Source organism: Pogona vitticeps, chromosome 1 (assembly GCF_051106095.1).
Source record: "Pogona vitticeps strain Pit_001003342236 chromosome 1, PviZW2.1, whole genome shotgun sequence".
In the NCBI taxonomy this organism is placed as follows: Eukaryota; Metazoa; Chordata; class Lepidosauria; order Squamata; family Agamidae; genus Pogona; species Pogona vitticeps.
In genome coordinates this window covers 213,143,585-213,163,695 of record NC_135783.1, presented here as the reverse complement: position 1 = coordinate 213,163,695, position 20,111 = coordinate 213,143,585, and the positions used below count along the sequence as shown (strand labels likewise).

Genomic DNA, 20,111 nt, shown 5'->3' with positions numbered 1-20,111 from the left:
TGCTCGAACTGCACAAAATGTGTGTATCTGTATGTGTATTTTGGGGGAATGGGGGAAAGTCATACTTCCACAGAAGGAACATCTCAACTTTCCAAGGAACAAAACATGGCTTCCCACATCTAGGTGGAGCTGGATGCACGCACGGAGGTCCATGCTTACATCACCTTAGCAGAATGAGAAAGGGACATGTCTAAAGAATGGTGGCTATGAACAGCCCTCTGGTTTGGAAACCACTATGCAAAAGCCAGGCTGTGGTGCCTCACATGATTATTTAGAATTAGAACGTGGTATCCTGGAGTCAGCCATCTTGTTCCCCTTTTTGCCTCATTCTCTCTTTCCCACAATGAATTATGGTTGCTTCACAAGCTGCTTTAGAATTTCACTCTAGGCTCAGAGAACATTAGTTTCTCTCACAGAACTGTGGTTCCTGGGCTCTTTCAGGAAAATAAAGGAATATCAGCTGGTTTCCCATGCTCTGTGAGGATGTAATATATATGGAAAACATTCAAACACCTGCATAGAGAAGTTTGCATTATCAGTTCAAATAGTAGGTAATGAGATGTGGTAAGCTCATTACAGATGTTTGCCTCATATTGACCAATAATTCTGTGATTTTTTTTTGGGAGGGGGGAGATTAAAATCTCTTATGGAAATAAGAGAGCAGTAGAACCAATTGCTTTCAACTCCTCAGATACCAACTATAAAAAGATATGAAACTCAAGGAGAACTGCTTTGGACATTACGCTCAAGTGGGGAAAGTTGAAGTGCAATATTTGGAAATCCACTGCCTTGGAAAGATGGGCTTATAGCTGTGTTGACATTTAGGAAGAGATTGTATGAATGGAGATAGAATCAGGCACTGATTACGTAAGTAGCTGTAAACATTTTTTAAAAAAGAATGAAAGGAGTGAATGTTCTGTGCATGAAAGAGGCATTTTGAATGGGATGTGGGATAAAGGTTTTAAGTGATATGCACCAGTGAGTATCTGTTTGCTTCAAAAGACTTGAGCTTACTTTCTCCCTACTATTTGGTATACTCTGATTTATTGAAATATGGATATGTCAGGGGGGGGGGGAAACTATTTTGACTGCTGACTACAGAAATAATTGCACTAGAGCTGGAGTGAGTGTCTTGCAATCCAAAGGCTGTGTGTTGACCCCCACTTTATTTTTCTGGCTGCTGTGGGGCTCCTGGGCACTCCCCACCACAATTCTGGAAAGCACCCCTCTCCAATACTTTGTCCTAGTAGAGGTGGAGAGAATCAGAAGGGTGGAGGGTTCTCCCCCCAAAACTAGAAATAACCCTACAGTCTCTTCCAGGTTCATGTAGAGGGTCTGGCTGGATCCCTAGGGAGTCCAAAAATAGTCTCCCGGCACCCAAAACATGTCCAGCCCTATCCTTAATGAAATCAACAATGAAGCATATTGAATTGCAAATGGCAACTAAATAAGCAGAACTGTAGCATTAGAAAGGCAAATGGTTAACCACAAACTTTGTTTTATGGAAGGAAGATAGGGTGGTATATAAAAAGTGTTCAGGACATGCTGGTTAAACCGTTTGGAGATTTGACAAACGTTTAAGACATCTTGAACACAATGCACTGAAAAACTAAGCCACTGGTGTGACAGACTGCACTGGCCTTCACCCTTTCTCGGGCTCAACCTATCACAGCCCTTGGCATGCTTTGGGAGATGGTTAAAGAAGGGAATGTCAAGGGATGGAGGTTGTGTCTGTTGAAGATTGGAAGAGTGGGGGACACAGGAGAATTAAGACCTGAGTGACATGTTGTAAAGACAAAGGAAGCAGTTGGGAGGGTTCATGGACAGGTTCAAATAGCCTGCCCAACCTTGTTTGAGTTGTGCTCCAGCCTTGAATATAAAGTGTGACTGTTTAGTCATTCATTCATTCATTCATTCATTCATTCATTCATTCATTCATTCATTCATTCATTCATTAGATTTATACCCCATGCCCCTGGGTCTATTTAATCAGGTGAGCTATTGAATTCCAGCACAAAGCACATCGCCTTATCTTTCAGTTGAAGTCCTTTATTTCTTTTAGCTACCCCAACCTGGGTTCTGAGAAATAAATAAATGAATTGGGGTGTAGGAGTCCCAGATCAATATACAGTGACTGCCAGAGGGAAGGATGGCCACAATCCATAATACATGGGCACTTCTCCCATTGGTGCAGAAGCACTCTTTATGATACTTCCCGGTCTAAATTTGAGAGAGGATTGTGACAACGGCAGGAAAAGGAGGGAGTGCTGTAGAATGTACAGTGACAATTAAGTGTTTCTCACATAATTATCCTTGAGCGGTATTTACACAAAGGTCAATGTCTGTAGAACATCATCACCTTTTGCAAAACTAAGCATGAGACATTTTTAGTTGGAAATTACAGTGAAGAAGACATTGAACAATATATTGTCACAGACTTTTATTTAAAATATCAGCATAAGGAGGCAATACATATAGAATGGAAAAGGGGAGGAGGAGAACAAGGGGCAGCTGCTGAAGTAGGAAGCACAAGAATGTCATCCTTCTTTGACTTACTTTGCTGCATTAGCCCTCCTAACCCCTTTGTGGGCCCAGCCCCTTTCTAACCTCATGAGCTTAGGTGTCTCTGAGCTTAGGTGTCTCTGAGAGATCTTTGTGAGATGTGTTCATTCATTTCTTGTATGTATAGCCTGAGGCCTGACAGACACATTCATGAAATTGCAACAGAATAGTATCCCTGTTCCTATATTAGCATGACTATGTCACCAGAGACATTCTATAATCTGAGCCTCAGGGTCAGACATTCCCCTGATGCAACTGAATTTAAAAAAAAGATCAAAACATGGGAACAGCATATGTTTCATGAATATCCCTTCCAGTGCCCAACCATAACAATATGGAAAACCTGAGGGCTTGGAATTACAGAGAAAGAGAGTACAAGAGAGAGAGAGAGAGAGAGAGAGAGAGAGAAAGCGCACTAAAAGAAAATCATTGCAGCATTTATTTTCTGGGTAGCCAGACATATGTAATAAGGTTGGGCTTTTCCTAATTCAACTGTTATAGCGGTTTTAAGAAAGAGTTACAACCTGAAGACACAGTACAATTTGGAATGTAACACATCATAGAATCCCAACTCCACTTATAAACTTAACCTTAGACACTAAAAAAATAGCCCAAAGGAGCAGATCTAAATAATTGAGGTTCAAATTGGGTAAATTCTACACTTGTGTATCTGGCATATCACACCATTCATTATCATAATAGCACAGCAAACAAGTCTAGGAATGTCTTTGTGAGATCAACCCTCAAAATTGCACAGAGACATACATTTGTTGTGAAGAAATACACATTAAATATGCATATTGTAAAGTGTATTATGTTATGAGAATTACTTGGGAAAAGAGACTATATTACGTATATTAGAAAAGTATATAGATTAACAGAAATGTGTGTAAAGATCTATAGTGAGAAACCTAGAGACATTAAATTTGTTCATCGTCTCAAATTTGGAAATTTTTAGCTCACGTCTTTGTTGACCTTTGTAACATACTCCCAACTAGTCTGATCCTTTCTGGGTTGGATGAGTGTTTTGATACGCTCATACAGATCACGTGTATCTGCAGGTGTGTTCCTCTGGTAACATTATTTGGCATTTTTATTATTGCCCTTTTATGGTCTCTACTTCAGGCTTATTAATCCACCATCTTTTACACAGTAACTGAACACACATAACTACATTTTTAGATATTTTTGAAAACACAGACTTTAAAATCCTTAACCATATGGACATTAATGTGTTTGCTTCAAATGTGCAGCAAACCAAATTTCTCCCCTCTGTCTTATTAAGCCCGTGGGATATGGAAAGCCAACTCCTTGTTTTACTGAGGAAAAATAGGGCACACACAAGGGTATGAGAAGCTCTTGTATAGGGAGAAACCAATCGCCATCCCTCTACTTTGTAGCACCCTCTTTGCTGAATCCTAACAACAAAACACACAGAAATATTTTCAGAATACAAAATGAACTAAGAGTCTCTCTATCCCTCTCTAAGGAATAATATAATCAGCTGGATTTATTGTCTTTGCAAAATCAATAGCTATTTTTATTAATCATCTTTAGATATCATGATGCTCCAACTATATCTCTTTCGGTGACTAATACAATAAATTTCCCCTTTTGATGTGTCTTGACATTTGAGCAAATTAAATGGAGCATTAAGTAGGATCCTCTTTGGGAAAAAAAGGGGCAGAATGATTTTTGACTACTTTATTAACTTCTTTGGCAATCGCAGGAACACCTTGAAAATACTGCTCAGGAGGCACTGTTTATTATTCTTCACATTTTCTGGCACACCACTATATTCTTTAGGATCAGAAGGTTTTAGCTTTGCCAGTATGTAAATAGACATAGACTTATTTTCTCATCAAAAGCAACAGCTAGTAGAAAAACCTATAGCCCCACTTTCAGAGTATTTCTCTTTATATGGGAAAGAGTAGTTAATTATAACATCCTATTATATTTTAAAAATCTGTGACTGAATACAAATTCAAATACACACAGAGACATGTATGTACGATTTCATTTTCTGTGAACCATTTTGCTGTTGTAAATCAGATTGTATTTATTTTTTATTATACTTCTTGTCAGATTGATTAATGATGATAATGGAAGAGTAACTTCATCTTGCTCTTCTATGGATCCTTCTGCATACGGATGGAGGTAGAAAAAATTGGGTCTAGATCTACTAATTTGTTACATAAATATCACACATGATTTATATTTTAAAATAATTACTAGGGTCTATCCAGCTGTATATACTCAATGAAAGAAGAGCCAAAAATGCCGAACAGACTCGACTGAAGCAAACATAGGAAAAACCTTGATAGACTAATGTCCTGTCTACTTCCACCCAGCCAGATAGAAGTTGAATTATTATTATTATTATTATTATTATTATTATTATTATTATTATTATTATTATTATTATTATTATTATTATTATTATTATTATTATTATCATCATCATCATCATCATCATCATCATCATCATCATCATCATCATCATCTGACACCCAGTTGCTACAGTGCATGACTAGTAGCTGTTGAAAAGGAGCCTTACTCTTCATGAATCAGTTTGATCTCTTTTCAAAGCCATCTATGGTAGCAAAAAGTTATCTGTAAAATGTGGATGGGGGCTGATTGCTAGTATGAGAAGGAGGAAAAAAAATCATCCCTGCCAGGCATAATTTTTGACAGTCTTTCACGCTCCCCTCCATGACTTTTTTTTGCTGAACAATAAAGTAATAAAGGTAACCTATGATCATAGGGGAGCTGCTCCACCTTCTTGACCATTTTAGTTCAATTTCACTCATCCATTTGCTTGATGATATGGCATAAGATACATGCACAATATTTAAAGTGTGATTGGATCATCATAATAAATATTCATGTGCGATCAAGTTCAGTTCTGACTTATGGTGACTAGAGTTGGATTTAACGAGAGACCAGACTGTCCATTCACATGTCCAGCAGCCTCGACCAGCCTTTCAGTCGCTCCCGGAGCGCCGCTCTCTTTCCGCTCATCTAGCCACTCGGCAGCCGTACAGGGAGACTCGTCCTCCCTCCCCCTGCCTGGAGTTGGCTAGATGAGTGGAAAGAGAGCGGCGCTCCAGGAGCGACTGAAAGGCTGACTGAGGCTGCTCCCACCACTGGATGCATAAGTGGACCCTCATTAAGTCCAGGTGTGCGGGGGTGTATTCCTATATGAATACGAATACCCCCATCTCTAATGGTGACCCTTTCCAGGATTTTCTAGGCAAAAAGTACTCAGAAGTGGTTTACTATTTTCTTCTGGGGCCACATTGGGACTGTGCAGCTTGCCCAAAGCCACCTAGGCTGGCTCTACTCACAGGAGTTACAGTGGGGAACCAATCTGTGACTCCGCAGATACCTAAACCAAATACGTTTGTACAAAGGCATCATAACACTGGCCATTTTGTTTTCCATCCCTTCCCTAAACTCACTTTGTATTTGGTCACCCCAGTGCTAGGTCCTTTATGAACAAGTTTAAAAGAACCTTGAATCCTTGAGGAGCTCTCTTCTTATATTTGATCTTTGGAAGAACTGCCCGTTGTCCCTTCCTTTCTGCTTTTTCAAGCAATTACTGGCCCATAAAAGACTTAATTTGTTATCCTATAACTACTAAGGTTATTCAGGCGGCCTTTAGTGAGGGGCTCTATCAAAAGATTTTTCAAAATTCAAGTATAAAAATATCCAACAGATCACACCCACATGTTAATTAATAACATTTACATGCAAAATCCTGCTGAGCCAGCTCTAAGCAGAAGCCATGTTGACTGCTCTTCAGCAAGATCTGTTCTTGCATATTCTGTTATCTTGTCTTTAAAAATACTTCATACCAATTTACTTAGACTGAATGTTAAACTACCTGCATTATAATTATCTGGACATCCTCCCACCAGATCCCTCATTTGAACATAATATTGAGTTCATTACTTTTTAATCCTTGGGTACGGTGGCTAATCTTAGAGATCAATTATATGTATAGTTTTATTAAAGCAGTAATAAGAGTTAACGTTTTCCGTGTTGAGTTTTGAGGAGAACCCTTAAAGAACTATACTGTCCTATTCAGCTGGGCAGTGTGGCAGTGGCAGAGGAAACCGAGAGCTAGTAAGGTCCGTGCTGGGGCCCAAGAAGGGGGAATGCAGGGCGGGAAATACGTAAAGTGGGCTTCCTGAGCTGAGTTGCACAGAGAGCCTCCCCCCCCCCGTCATTTAGATATGGTTTGTGGACACGGATGAACCACCATTGTGCCAATTCTTGCCCATCTCTACTCAGGATCTTTGGAACAGAGCCACACGACAGGATCAGCAGGTATGGAAGACTCAACCTGAATCCCTTTCTCCCATTCAAGAGCAAATTTGGACAGCTCCCTCCCCTGGCTGTTGCTAGGAGAAATGCTTCCTGTGGAACCAATAATCACAGAGGTATCAGTTTATTTCCCCTGCCCGTGGTCCCAGGAACACAGGCATGCTATCTGTATTTAAATGATAAACATTAACAAAATAATTAACAGTGTGAATCCTGCTGCATATGGTCTAGTCCCAAATTCTGTTCTGTTCTATTGTGGTCCCGGCCTATTTTTTTAAACCTTCAAACTTTTAGCACTTTCCTACTCTACAGAAATAGTTTTCCACAAAGAAAATTCTGATTCTGAAAGGCTCTCAAAGCAGCAACTTGTCTTTCAAATGGTTCGTAGCTCTTCTTCCATGGTGGTGTTTAACACCAAAAAATACCTCTGGCTACTTTTGGTTTCTGATTTCATATTTGTGACAGGTCATGCCGCACTTAGAGGATGCTACTGACAAAAAAAAATTGCTCCAGAGCTGTCCCTCTCATCCAAAAAGCCATGTTCTCTGAAATCATTTTCATGGACATAGAACATTTCCTTGAAAGCGGAAAACCCCAGAATATGTATGGATTCAGGGGGCTGGGCAGTATCTTATTTCCAGGCAAAATGTACACCTGGTACTTAAAATATCAGCTTACATTGCTGCAGCAATGCAGCATCCCCTATACACACAAAAAAAGCCTGCAAAAACACACATGCCACACCACACACATCATAAACATTTTCTTCTACAGGTCATTTGTAAGGATTTCAATAACCTGGAACATGTTTTTTCCCCCTTTACTAATCATTCTATATTTAACACCAACTGGAACGTGTACAATTCAAGCAATTTACTACCCACACACCATTTGATGCACGAAAGTAATTCAATAAACACCAACTGAGAGCAAGCAGAAGGTCGTGCAGACCAGATAGCTAATGAGATTACTCTGAGTTTTCAGGCGTTCTGATCAAACATAACCAAGTGATGAGAGATACCCAACAAAAATACCCTCCATAGGCAACGGTTGCTATTTCATTTTCTGCCTAATTCCATCCTTGGTGCCAACCGATGAACTGAAAGTGGTACACCATGCCATCCTAACGCCAGGTTAACTTGGAGTCAGTTGGCCAGGCCCTGTTTTATTCTTCACTGTGAATTTTCCCCCAAAGTCCTGCTATAAAACAGTACAATTACTACCAGGATGAAGACATGAAATGCCATAAACATTGCCCACTGTGAGGAGGCAACCACCTCCCAACGGTAGGATTGTAATGTGCCAATAAAAAGACCCCAGTTGTAGCCACAGTCATGGAAATCACTGACAGCATCAGTAATCCCATGTCAGCTGAACCGTACTTGCCAAAAGGCATTCATCAATTTCAGAGCTTTTTTTTTAATCTACCATTTGAAATGGGTAGGTTTTATAATTGGAGTTTCAAAAGAAATGTGTAAGGTAAATAGACCCTGGTTGAATTATACCCATTCACTCATTCACCATTTCTCTCCATATATATATCCACTAAAAGGCTCTATATGAGTATTTCACGTTACTTGTTCCATAATGTTCTCTGCAACTGCTATGGATCAGCAGTAATCCTCTCAAGGAGGCATTGAACATAGAGCGACCAAACACTAAGGGTTTCAAGAACTGCTTCCCTGTGCTTTACATTATTCTAAGAAAAAAAGGAGGAGGAGAGTAAGGTGAACCACCCCCTTCCTAGCCAATTGGCTATGAAATCAGTCTTCGGGTGGCTAAAGCAAGAAGGAGAATATGCCAGAGGGAGGGAGAGAAAGGTGTTGTGTGAATGCACAGCAAAATGCAGTCAATGCAGCTCTGAAAATGAGATGTGGAGGTTGCAGTTCTACACACACATACATGGGAGCTCAACCCATTCATGTTAGAAGGCTTACCTCTGAGTAAGACTGGGGGAGAATTCAGTTCAGTTCATGTAGCTGGGATACACGTGGCAGGCAGGAGTAACATTGTCATCTTCATATCTGGAAATGATTCTGTTGAATTTAGCAAGTGAAGATAGGTCAAAATATCATTTTCATTCTTGCCTTACCCCCTCCACAGGATTGCTGCCCAAGTTGTTCAGTCTAGCCACTGGTGGGGGTCTACTTCCTGCTTCTTAACATTTGGAAATGTAGGAGAGCTTCTGGTGCAGTGGTTCCCAAACATGGTTCTCCAAATGTTCTTGGACTGCAACTCCCAGAAACCCCAGCCAGCACAGCTAGTGGCAAATACTTTTAGGAGTTTTAGTCCAAGAACATCTGGAGATCCAAGATTGGGAACCACTGTTCTGGAGGGACTCTGGCACCAATATGAAGATATAGGAAACTCTAGTTCCCAGGGTTGATAACAGAAAGCAGAACCAATAAACAAGACAGGAAAGAAAAATGCTCTGGGAAGTTGTGTTGAAAGTCTAATTAACTGTTCAGGAGTGGAGGGGATGAGTGGATGGGCATTGGCCTGTAGCTGGGGTTGGCCTTGACATTTTCCATGCCACTTTATTTATTTATTTATTTATTTATTTATTTATTTATTTATTTATTTATTTATTTATTGATTGATTTATTTATTTATTTAGTTGAGTTGAGTTGAGTTGAGTTGAGTTGAGTTGAGTTGAGTTGAGTTGAGTTGAGTTGATTTATAACCTGCCCATCTGGCCTAAAAGGCCACTCAGGGTCCCAAGTGGAGTTTCAGAACTCAGAAAATTATGAATGGCTTCAGAAGATTATGAATGGCTTCCTTCCCCAGGCCACTATCCAGAAGGAGTGTCCTTTGTCCTAGCCATAGGGTCAAAAGGTACAGGGAGGCAGGAGGATGGAAACAGTGCGGAAATTCCCATGGCAGGAGCTTCCCACCCAGCTTTGACTATAAGAGAGGAAGTTACTGGAGGGCTGGAGAAGCCTGCAAGGAAGACTGGGAGAGAATGAGAGAGAGAGAGAGAGACAGTAAGAGCAGGAAGGCCTGGGGGAGAGGCAGAAAGTTCAGTGGAGGCACAAGAAGAGGAAAGGAGAGCTGAGGAATGGGCTGGTGGCCCTCAATGGGCAAATGGGGCTGAGAGTCCACTGATCTAAACCTCCTTTGCTGAACTCTAAGTTGTGAGTTCTCCCTGATCTGAACCCAGTGTTCCTCAAGGCAGCAAGGGTCAAGTGCTTTGGTCAGAAGGATACACGTCTGCTGTGGGTCAACAGTAGTGCCCAGCAAGACCACAGCTACGAAGGTCACACTGATACGAACCCAAATGAAAGGTGGAGATGTCACAGCGAGTAAGAAATTGTGCCAGATGGCCCAGGACTTGAAAGAAGGAAAGATTATATCGTCAGTAGACATGGGCACATTGTATTCATTTCCCTGGGGAAATCCCGCCCCCTAGAAAAGACCTGACTACTTACCAGGCTCGGCATGGCACTCAGCTCTGTTGTCATCCTCGTTTTGCCAATTGTGGAAGCAACCCGGCCAGACCTTCCCAGCCTCCCTCTGCAGCCAACCACTGCAGTGCAGAGGCAGGACAGGGAATCCCCCACTCAGCCGATGAGCGGTTGGCTGTGTGGGGAAGTGGGGATGGGCCGGCCAGGTTGCTTCCATAATTGGTGAGACAACAACAGAGCCGAGCACCATGTGGAGTCTGGTAAGTGGCCCAGCCTGTTCTGGGAGGCGGGATTGCAGGCTCAGGAATGGCCTAAGAAGTGAAAATAGACTGGCTTGCATTCTCCTTCTGTTTGCAATCTCAGATTAGACAACTTCCGGGACCACCAAGCAAAGATGTTATTTTTTTCGGGGGGGGGGGGAAGTGATGCTTAAAAGAACCTTTACAGGATAACTACTTTGCATCCTAGAATTACTGATCTCCTCACTGGACTGAAATGATGGCTGAAACACAAGTCCATGGTTAATTACTTTTGTTCCATTATTATTTGTCTGAAATGTTCCTTATAATACTTGTTTTGAAGATGAAAGATAGGGGCTGAACTTGATGATCCATAGGATCCCTTCCAAGTCTGCAGTTCTAAAATGATTGTTGTTGTTCAGATGAGGCTTATTGCCAGTTCTGTGGGGGTTTTATTTAGTATGTTTTTAATGGCATTTTAAATTATGACTCTATTTCTGCTTTAACATTTTATTTTGTATTTCAATTGAACTTTTTATTTACAATTACTATAAACTGTCCGGAGTCCTATTTTTGAGGAGGAAGGTAGATCTCAATCTGCTAGCCACTGCCTCGTGGTGCAATGGTTAAACTGCAGTACTGCACTCAAGACTCTGCTTACAACCTGAGTTTGATCCCAACAGGTTCAGGGAGCCCAGCTCAAAATTGACTCAGACTTCCATCTTTCTGAAGTCAGTAAACTGAGTACCCAGTTCATGGGGGGAGGGGCAATATTTCACCTGCATAATTAAATTATAAACTGCCCAGAGAATGTTCTAAGCACTGCAGGGCAATATATAAGCAACACACTTCGCTTTTGCTTTGGTAATCAATCAGTTAGTGAGTCAATAAATCATGGTGCTTTCCATATACATTTTTACAATTGTTGGAAGAATTTGTGTGACTATATGGCCTTGTTGTCCAAGAGATTTTTCTTTCTCTGGACCTGTGTGAGATCCATCAGCAGAAGGAGAGGGAGCGCATGCTCAGTCTCACCAGATAAGCAGGATTCTTATCAGTTCCTGCAGCCATAAAGATATCTTAGATAGAAGCAGCATAAATCATGGCATTCCAGTTGACTTTTATGAATGGAGTTACACTAGGGGTACATTTTTGAAAAGTCCCAGGAGGTGAAAGGGAATGATAAAACTGATCAAAGGATATATTTAATATGTGCAGTGAATTTAAGTCTCTATGCAGCCAAGAGGAAGGAAGCCAAAAGGTAGATTTGCTTTCCTACACCACAGGATACCATGAATCCATCCACCACCCACCACCATTAAAAAAAAAAGCCCTTACAGCAAATTATTGGCATGCATGCATACAATCTACAAATATTTATGTTCCACTAGTTAGCGACAAAAACCATACATCTGTTTTAAACCTACGGTCTGCTGAATCCAGAAATGGAACATTCCAAACTGGTATTCTGTTTACAGAAAGATCAACAGTCTTTCAGAGAAGTTCTAAAGGATTTGCACCAACGTTAGCAGATGAGTTTTTCTGCTCTGCTCAAGTGCTTGATAGCCGGCACCCCGCAGGGGTGTCATATGAAGAACGCAGGAAATCAATACCATTTCATCTAAGCAGTTTCTTTACCAATCCCTGTATAAATAAAAGGGATAATCATCTTAGGCCCCAGCCCTGCTTAACTTTACCTCCATAGGTAGCTTTTTCTGAAGACCAGAAGAGGATGGCTAGTATCTTCTTTTTCCTTCTCTCCATGAGCAACTGGAGTGAAGCTGATAGAAGAATTATTTTCTTGCTTAATTCCCCCTGCCCTGCAATCCTGATGTATTATTTACAGATAAAAACAAGCATCTCTAATATCCTATTTCTCCACCATATTCTTCTAACCTTAGAAGGCAATACACAGATATTTCTAATTACCTTTTAAAAGAATCTTTACCACCTTTTCTTTTGGGTTTTTTGTTTGTTTGTTTTCCTTTTCCTTTTTTTCCATATCTTCCATTTGTGAAATTTCATTTATTCTAATCCCTTGGATTGCGCAATGGCATAAGAAGCCAGTGAATCATTATTTAGCTTTCTTCCCCAACCTTACCAAGCTCCGAGATGTTTCCTGTCCCTCTGCATTAATACACATGAGTGCCCCACATCTAGAATAATAGAATAATGGAGTTGGAAGGGGCCTAAAAGGCCATCAAGCTCAACCTCCTGCTCAATGCAGGAATACAAATCAAAGGATATCTGCCAGGTGGTTTTCTAAGTTTCTCTTGAATGTCTCCAGCACTGGAACACTCACCACTCATCTCAAGGTGATAGATTTTATTGTCATGCTGCTCTAACAGTTAAGAATTCATCCTGATATTCAACCAAAATCTGGCTTCTTATACAATAATTTGAGCTCATTGGTAAGTGTCCTGCAGCCTGTAATGATTGAGAACGGATCCTGTCCCTCCTCTGTATGACAATCTTTGGAAGTTTACTCCTGGCTAAGGGGCTTTAGGAGCCCAGTATTCTTCTGAAAGGGGCCCTTTGCTCTCACCTCATTCCTCCTACTCCTTTCTCCCTCTCTTTCATGGCTGTATGTTATCTTTTCCATTTCGGTTAGGCATCCTTCAGTCTCAAGAGACTATGGTATCGTGCTCTGCATGGAGGACTTGGAACACTGTCTAGTGTGGCTGAGAAGGCCAATTCGAGAGTGACAATCCCTTCCACACTGAGGACAAATATAATCTGTACCCCATCTAGCTCCCTGATTTTGCTGCTTTCGTGACTGCCTCTTTGCCTTGGCCTGCTGGTGTCTCTTCAAACTGGGAGAGGCCGTGATGCAACACCTGCTTCCAGGCTGAATGCTCAGATGTCAAGGTTTCCCGTCTGTTGAGGTCCATTCCTAAGGCCTTCAGATCCTGCTTGCAGATCTCCTTGTATCGCAGCTGTGGTCTCCCTCTCGGGTGATTTCCCTGCACTAATTCTCCATACAGGAGATCTTTTGGAATCCGACCATCAGCCATTCTTACAACATGCCCGAGCCAACGTAGACGTCGCTGTTTCAGTAATGTATACATGCTAAAAATTCCAGCTCAATCTAGGTGATACCATACGTATACCCAATTAAAGAGTGAACATAGTGTAAAACAAAACACACACATTCTCATACACACATTCTTGGGCAGTTCTAGCATTCACAGTGGAGGCTGCCACTGTAATCCTTTCACAGAAATGGCATCTAGTGTGGCTGAACACAACGCATGTGCATGCAGTCCAGAGATCAATGTATCATTCTACAACAGGACACAATGTGGCACAGTTCTGAACCTCACAGACAATCTTTGTGGGCAGTGAGGCAGTACTCTTCAGAGTTGCACCCCCTTGGCATGTAAGACAGTTTACATTATAGCGAGGAGGATGTGGCTAATATACCCCCCCTCCCTCACATATTGGTTAACATGCTTGTTAAGTTGCCTGAACGGTATTTTGGACATAGAGAGAGATCCCATATACATCCAGCTATAAAGCCAAAGCCAATATATATGCATTGTCCTTTTAAGTAGCTCAGTCAAAGGGTATTGGGAATGAAGTTTCTGCTCAGTTCAAGGGAGCCGTAATCTTAGGCACATGTTCCTAGGATTGTAAGTTTAAAGAGGAAAAGTAAAGCTTTGGGCACAAAGCTTGTAGAAACAGACAAGCGGTGAGCGGCAAGATGTGAACAAAGACCTCTCAGCCTGATGCAAAGGCAAGAGAAAATGGGCGCCACCCATTTGCCACGGCCAAGTAGCACCATGTCTGCAAATATGCCTGATCGCATCTTCAGGTAACAAAACATTTGCTGGCCCCTAAAAGCAGATGTGTAGAAGTGGCAACCTCCACCAACCATTTGAAATAAATCTTCTTTCCTTTCATTCTTTCTTTTCTGACCTGAGACCGGCTGCCAGTGCACATGAAAGAAATTGCAATAGCTTCTCAGTCACTGCTGCTCTGGCTCCTTGTGCACTACAGCATTTGTCATTGCCAAAACAGCAGAGTTTAATTAAGTGTTGTGAGCAGCCTAGTGAGAAACACACTTTAAATTAAACCTCTGTACATGCAGCTATTGGTTCTTTACCTCCTGAACAATCAGCAGGGGTGTTTGGCATAAATTCTGCCTCTCTAGGTAAAGGCAGCTCAGTGCACCTCTAGCAATTCATAAATGATCTGGCTTTGCTGGAACCATATCTTATTAAAAGTGCATTTAATTATTTTTTCACTTTAAGCACTGGTAGATGGAGAGAATAATTAATGTGCTCACCAGTAAACATTTTATTTACTCTTGCTATATTAATGATATTATCAGGAAGAGGTGCCGTGTGTGTGTGTGTGTGTGTGTGTGTGTGTGTGTGTGTGTGTTGTGTCAAAGATTCAGATCAATCCTAAATTGCATAACTGTATTAAGCTGATTGGGAAAGTTCAAAAGATTGGATGCAGAGGCTGAAACTCTGTTGCACAGATCTGCCTGCTCGATGGGAATTATGCCATTGTCAGTGGCAGATTGCCACAGACTAAAGGCTTCCTTTTGTGATTTCAGGGTGCACATGGCTTACACACAATGCCACAAAGTTACATGCACCCCCAAATCACTTTAATCAGCAGCAATCTACTGACACCCATAACATCATTCCCATTATACCGGTGGACCCCACACTGCAGAATTCCAGCCATTGACAAAGAGGTGTGCTTTCTAAAACTGATACATTTCTCCCAAACATAACACAAACACCAAGGTAATGAAGGGAGGAAGGGAGAGGAAGGAATGTGTTTTTGTACAGTAACTGATAGCTTCATTTTTAAAATCACAATGAATGATTTTGCCAGGACTCCCCAATCACAGTACTTTGTGGAAAGGGTATTGAAAGAACATTTCACAGGCCTGTCCCAGGGTTCAAGTTTCTTTGGTAGTTCATTCACAAACACACAGACACATGCGCGCGCATGCACACACACACACGCGCGCACACACACACACACACACACACACAGAGCGAGCGAGAGAGAGAGAGGGTATTTCAGAAATGGGAATAACAGTTCATTTTTTAAAAATGAAGAAATTCTTTGTTTGAAAGTTCCTGGATTTGACTCATTTAGGTGGAGGAAATTTTAAAAACAGCTCTTTGCATAACCTAAATAACACCATTGGGTTCCTCTTGAAGTTTATGTAACAGAGGGGTGGAGGAGCTGGTGTTCCTCCCCCCCCCCCATTGCAGGACTCCAAAATCCCATTGTCTCTTCCTTTGAGCTGTGAGTTGGGACTGATGGGGGAGTGCTGGTGGAAACTGGAGTCCAAAATCTGAGGACTACTAGTCTTCTGCTACAATCCAGATGTGCTAGGTGCTGACCCATTGCTAGCCACTTATTTAGCTCCTGTATTCTATATGTATTGTTTGTATTAAAGTGCGTATGTATGTGTTTTGTCTGAGGATACTGGGTTTTGTTAATAAAAAAAATGATTAGTCTGCCTTGAATATCATCCAAGGTACAAAGGTGGCATAAAAATTAAACAGAATGAATGAATCAATAAGTGAATATTAAATACTAGTTAACCATTCACTGAATGGCTCCAAGTGGGCAGTGTGACAGCTTGAACTAGGCAACTTTTATTGCCAGAGTTTGGAATGAATTCTGAGCCACACAGAAAGGTAGGCCATGACAGTGAATGATACAGGGAGGGTTTTCCTAGGGTGACTCCTTCAAGGCAGTGAAAGCACTTGCTTCATTTCCTCCTGGGTGGGGGCGAGGGGGGGAGCACCACTGCCACTCATCACTTGCTAGGATCAACAGTATTTTGCCTGGTATAAAGCGTTCAAACAGATGTGCTGATCAGTCCTATATCTAATGGGATTACTGTAGAAACAAATTGGTTTTGCAGAGTGGAAGCTGTACCTACACGAGACATGAATTAGAGAAATTGCCGGAGTAGTAAACAGCTTGATCTGATTACACTTTTTGAAATCAATGGGATGCTTTCCATTTCCATTTACAAAACTAAAGGAAATTAATAGTTCTTGCTGTTACTGTCCAGGGCTCAGTATCACTGCTATTGTTATTGTCCTCGTCCTCGTCATCATTGCCATAATCATCACTATTGTCATCGTCAGGTTTCGCCTTCCATCCGTATCTTCCTCAAAGTGAGACAAATAGTGGCTTCAAGTTGTTTTATATTTCTTTAATTAAGGAGAGCACATACCTGCCATTCTGTTTGATAAAACTGTTGAAGTGGCTTACCAATTAAGGTTGTTTCAGCTTTTGAAAAGAAATAGACACTATTCTTAAAACAACATAAAATCAATATGCAAACTACAGCAGTCAATAGAAGAAGACAGCATACAGCTAGCATAAATAATGAATAGCTTCATTGAAACTCAAAGTTACAAGGAAAATCAAATCCCCATTCATTTAAAGAACAGACAGATAACATTCTTTTGGCCTGGAGCCTAAATCTTAACAAATCTTGTGGCCAGATAAACAAAACAAAGATAGGTAACCTGTAACAAGGGTACTACCATAAAGTAGCCACTGTACCTGACAGTTTTGGTTCATGCTTATATGACCAATAGCCTAAACATGATGGTTTAGAACATAGTCCAACTTTTAGATGCACCTAGGAGCCATATCCTATTACTGCAATCCTCCATCTGTTTCCATACTACTGTGTAGGGAATGACCTCCATGAGTCCCATGTACCAAAGTCTTATGAACATAGTTTTTGTGCAAGTTGCTGGAATGGAATCATCCATCTCGAGAGTTGGCCTAAATTCTTTGGATGGCAGAGCATTAACAGCCACGAGCCAGGAAGGGATGACCAGCCCAAAAGTGCCAAAGCAACCTCTGTGTCAGAATCTAGTCGTTACTATAAATTCAAATACAGTACTTGCTTGAGGAACTGCCACTTTTTTTCTCTCTTCACCCAGTAAGCATGTGAAATATTTTCTGTGCTATTGGCTCTGTAGTTTTCTACAGATCGCATACAGTAACTTGCACAAATTGTATAACCCACACAAGTGCAAGATTGCAATTGGTTTTGTACATACTGGAGACATTTTGTGTAAACTGCTAAAACCTTAATGGGTAAGCAGGCACTCTTTGTCTCTCCCTTGTGCTGGATCACACAGGGCTTGAACACTTATCTTCTAGATGTCTAGTGTTGAGGCAGAATAAATCACTAAGAACAAGGGCTTAACAGGTATTCTTTCTGTTCCTAGTGAAGGTGGTGTTGTGGAAGACCCTCTGCTCTGGTTTTCTGTGTTCCAGAGCAGAGAAGTATAGAAATAACCCATCAGAAGGAGTTTGCATCTCAAGACGAGATGATCAAAGAATGTATGATTAGGTGGGCACAAAATACAGGACATGACATTGATATTGATCAATGTTTGCAAATATGGAAAAATAATATAAAGCTCACAAAATTGGTTAATTTCAAGGAGAACATAAACAAGATGTTTTATAGGTGGCATATGGCTCTGGAAAAATTGTCAAAGATTTATACAGAGGTGGAGAATGTTTGTTGGAAGTGTGAAGCATATGAGAGAAGCTGTTACCATATGTGATGGACTTGTAGAGCAGCGAAACAATATTGGATAGAAGTACATGCTCTGTTACAAAAACTATTGCTTTGTAATGTTCCACTAACCCCAGAACTGTTTCTACTGAGCATTATACCAGACAATATAGATAAGACAAAGGACTACTTAGTTATATATATAGTCACTGCAGCCAGAATTCTTTATGCCAAGAATTGGAAGAAGTTGGTGATATTGAAACAGGAGGAACTTATTGAGAAGATATGGGAAGTGGCAGAAATGGATATTTTATCAGAAGTGTTGAAAGACTGTCCAATACAAAAGGCAACTGAAGGATGGGATTTATTATATAAATGGCTTGAGTCATCAGATAGTGCTTGAATAACATAGATTTAAACTAAGATGTAAATATACTAGGTTGAAATCTGGAGGGCAATCAAATTCTATAAAAGCAAGAAGTTGATTTCATTTTGCAACATGAATAGATTGGATGTCAGTACATTTTGTGATCTTCCCCCTCCTTTTTTTCTCCCCCCCCCATATCCCCCTTTACCTTCTGTACCCCTTACTTTATACCAAATTGTTAATAATTTTTTTTAAAAAAAAAAAGGAGCTTGCATCTATTAAAATGGAACAAGGAGCATGTGGCCCTTCAGATGCTTTTGGACTACAACAACCATGATCCCTCACCATTACCTATGCTCGCTAAAACCAATTGTTGATGAAGACGAGCAACATCTGGGGGGCTACACAGTAGCCAACTCTAAATTCCAGAGTTAATTTTAATTTCTAGTGAGAGGTGTGACGTTCACCCAGTGTCCCCTGCTTGTTTCCCCCGAACCAAGGGTTCACTCTGGCGACATTCTCTCCTTCCTTCGCTGCCACCAGTGGCTGCCACCACTGCAAAAGACTTTAATCAGACACTTGCTGCCAACAGAACTTGTTTATTAAAAGATATTAGGTTGAATCAGAATCACAGATGTTCTTTAATCATGTACAGAATCAAAATCATTGAAACATCGTGTATTTTGGTGCACACTCAATCACCATTTGCTTTATTAATTCACTTTAACCAACTTATTCTTTATTATCCTCTGTTCTCTCTATTTCTCTGACTATTTATTTATCCATCTCTGCTCTTCAATTTCTCTCCTTCATACCTCGCACTCTCCTTCTCTAACTGCCTAACTGCCTAACTGACTGAATGATCCCACCCCTCCAGTCCTCTCATAGGCTCCTGCAAATGAGCTCCAGCTATAAGTGACAGGAGTGACGTGGGCATTCATCACAACAGGCAATGGAGGCAAATCCAAATTTTATCTCTATTGAGAGCAGACATATTGAAATTGGTGATAATGACTAACAAGTCCCACTCATAGCAAAGTAGAGCAAAGATAAGCAAAAAGCAAGTGTGCTGCTTATATACTACCCCATATAGCTTTAAGCGCGCTTTGGGTGGTTTACAATTTAATTCTGCAGGCTACACATCCCCACCCCACCCCCTGGCCAAGCTCTGGGTACTCAATTTACCGAGCTCAGAAGGATGGAAGGATGAATCAACCCTGAATGGGCTACCTGAGCCCATAATTGAACTCAGGTCATGAGCAGAGTCTTTGACTGCAGTACTGCAGTTTAACTGCTGCACTATGAGACTCTTATTTCAGGCTAAAAAGCATAATACTGTATTATATTCGTCCCAATGGATTTTGCATGAAAGGGAGAGTTTGTTATTTTCACAGTGGTGAAAACTTATCTAAATTTCTTCCAAATATTGAAAGGAAGGATTAAATAATACTCAGACTTGCTAGAGAAGAATGAAACACATGCTCACACATTGTTTCCAGGTGTAAAATGGCTTATTTTGTAGGGCACACGAAAGAGTGAGGGCTTTTTGATCCATATGTTCAGTTTTCCTTTGGGTGATCCCTTCTGAGTATTGGCAACAATGGTTACTTCTAGGATAATGGGGAGACTTCTGGCCGTGGACCCCCATCTTTAATCAGGCAGGAGCGCCACAATATCCT

At 41.0% G+C, this 20,111-nt stretch overlaps 1 long non-coding RNA gene across 1 annotated transcript in view; it reads right to left on the bottom strand.

The window, feature by feature from the left end:
• LOC144583175 (uncharacterized) overlaps positions 1-9,032 on the bottom strand; it is a 68,243-nt gene extending 59,211 nt beyond the window's left edge. Inside the window, exon 1 of the long non-coding RNA XR_013536823.1 lies at positions 8,829-9,032. This is a non-coding gene — a long non-coding RNA (uncharacterized LOC144583175). The remainder of the gene's footprint in view (positions 1-8,828) is intronic.
• Between the last annotated feature and the right edge of the window lie 11,079 nt (positions 9,033-20,111).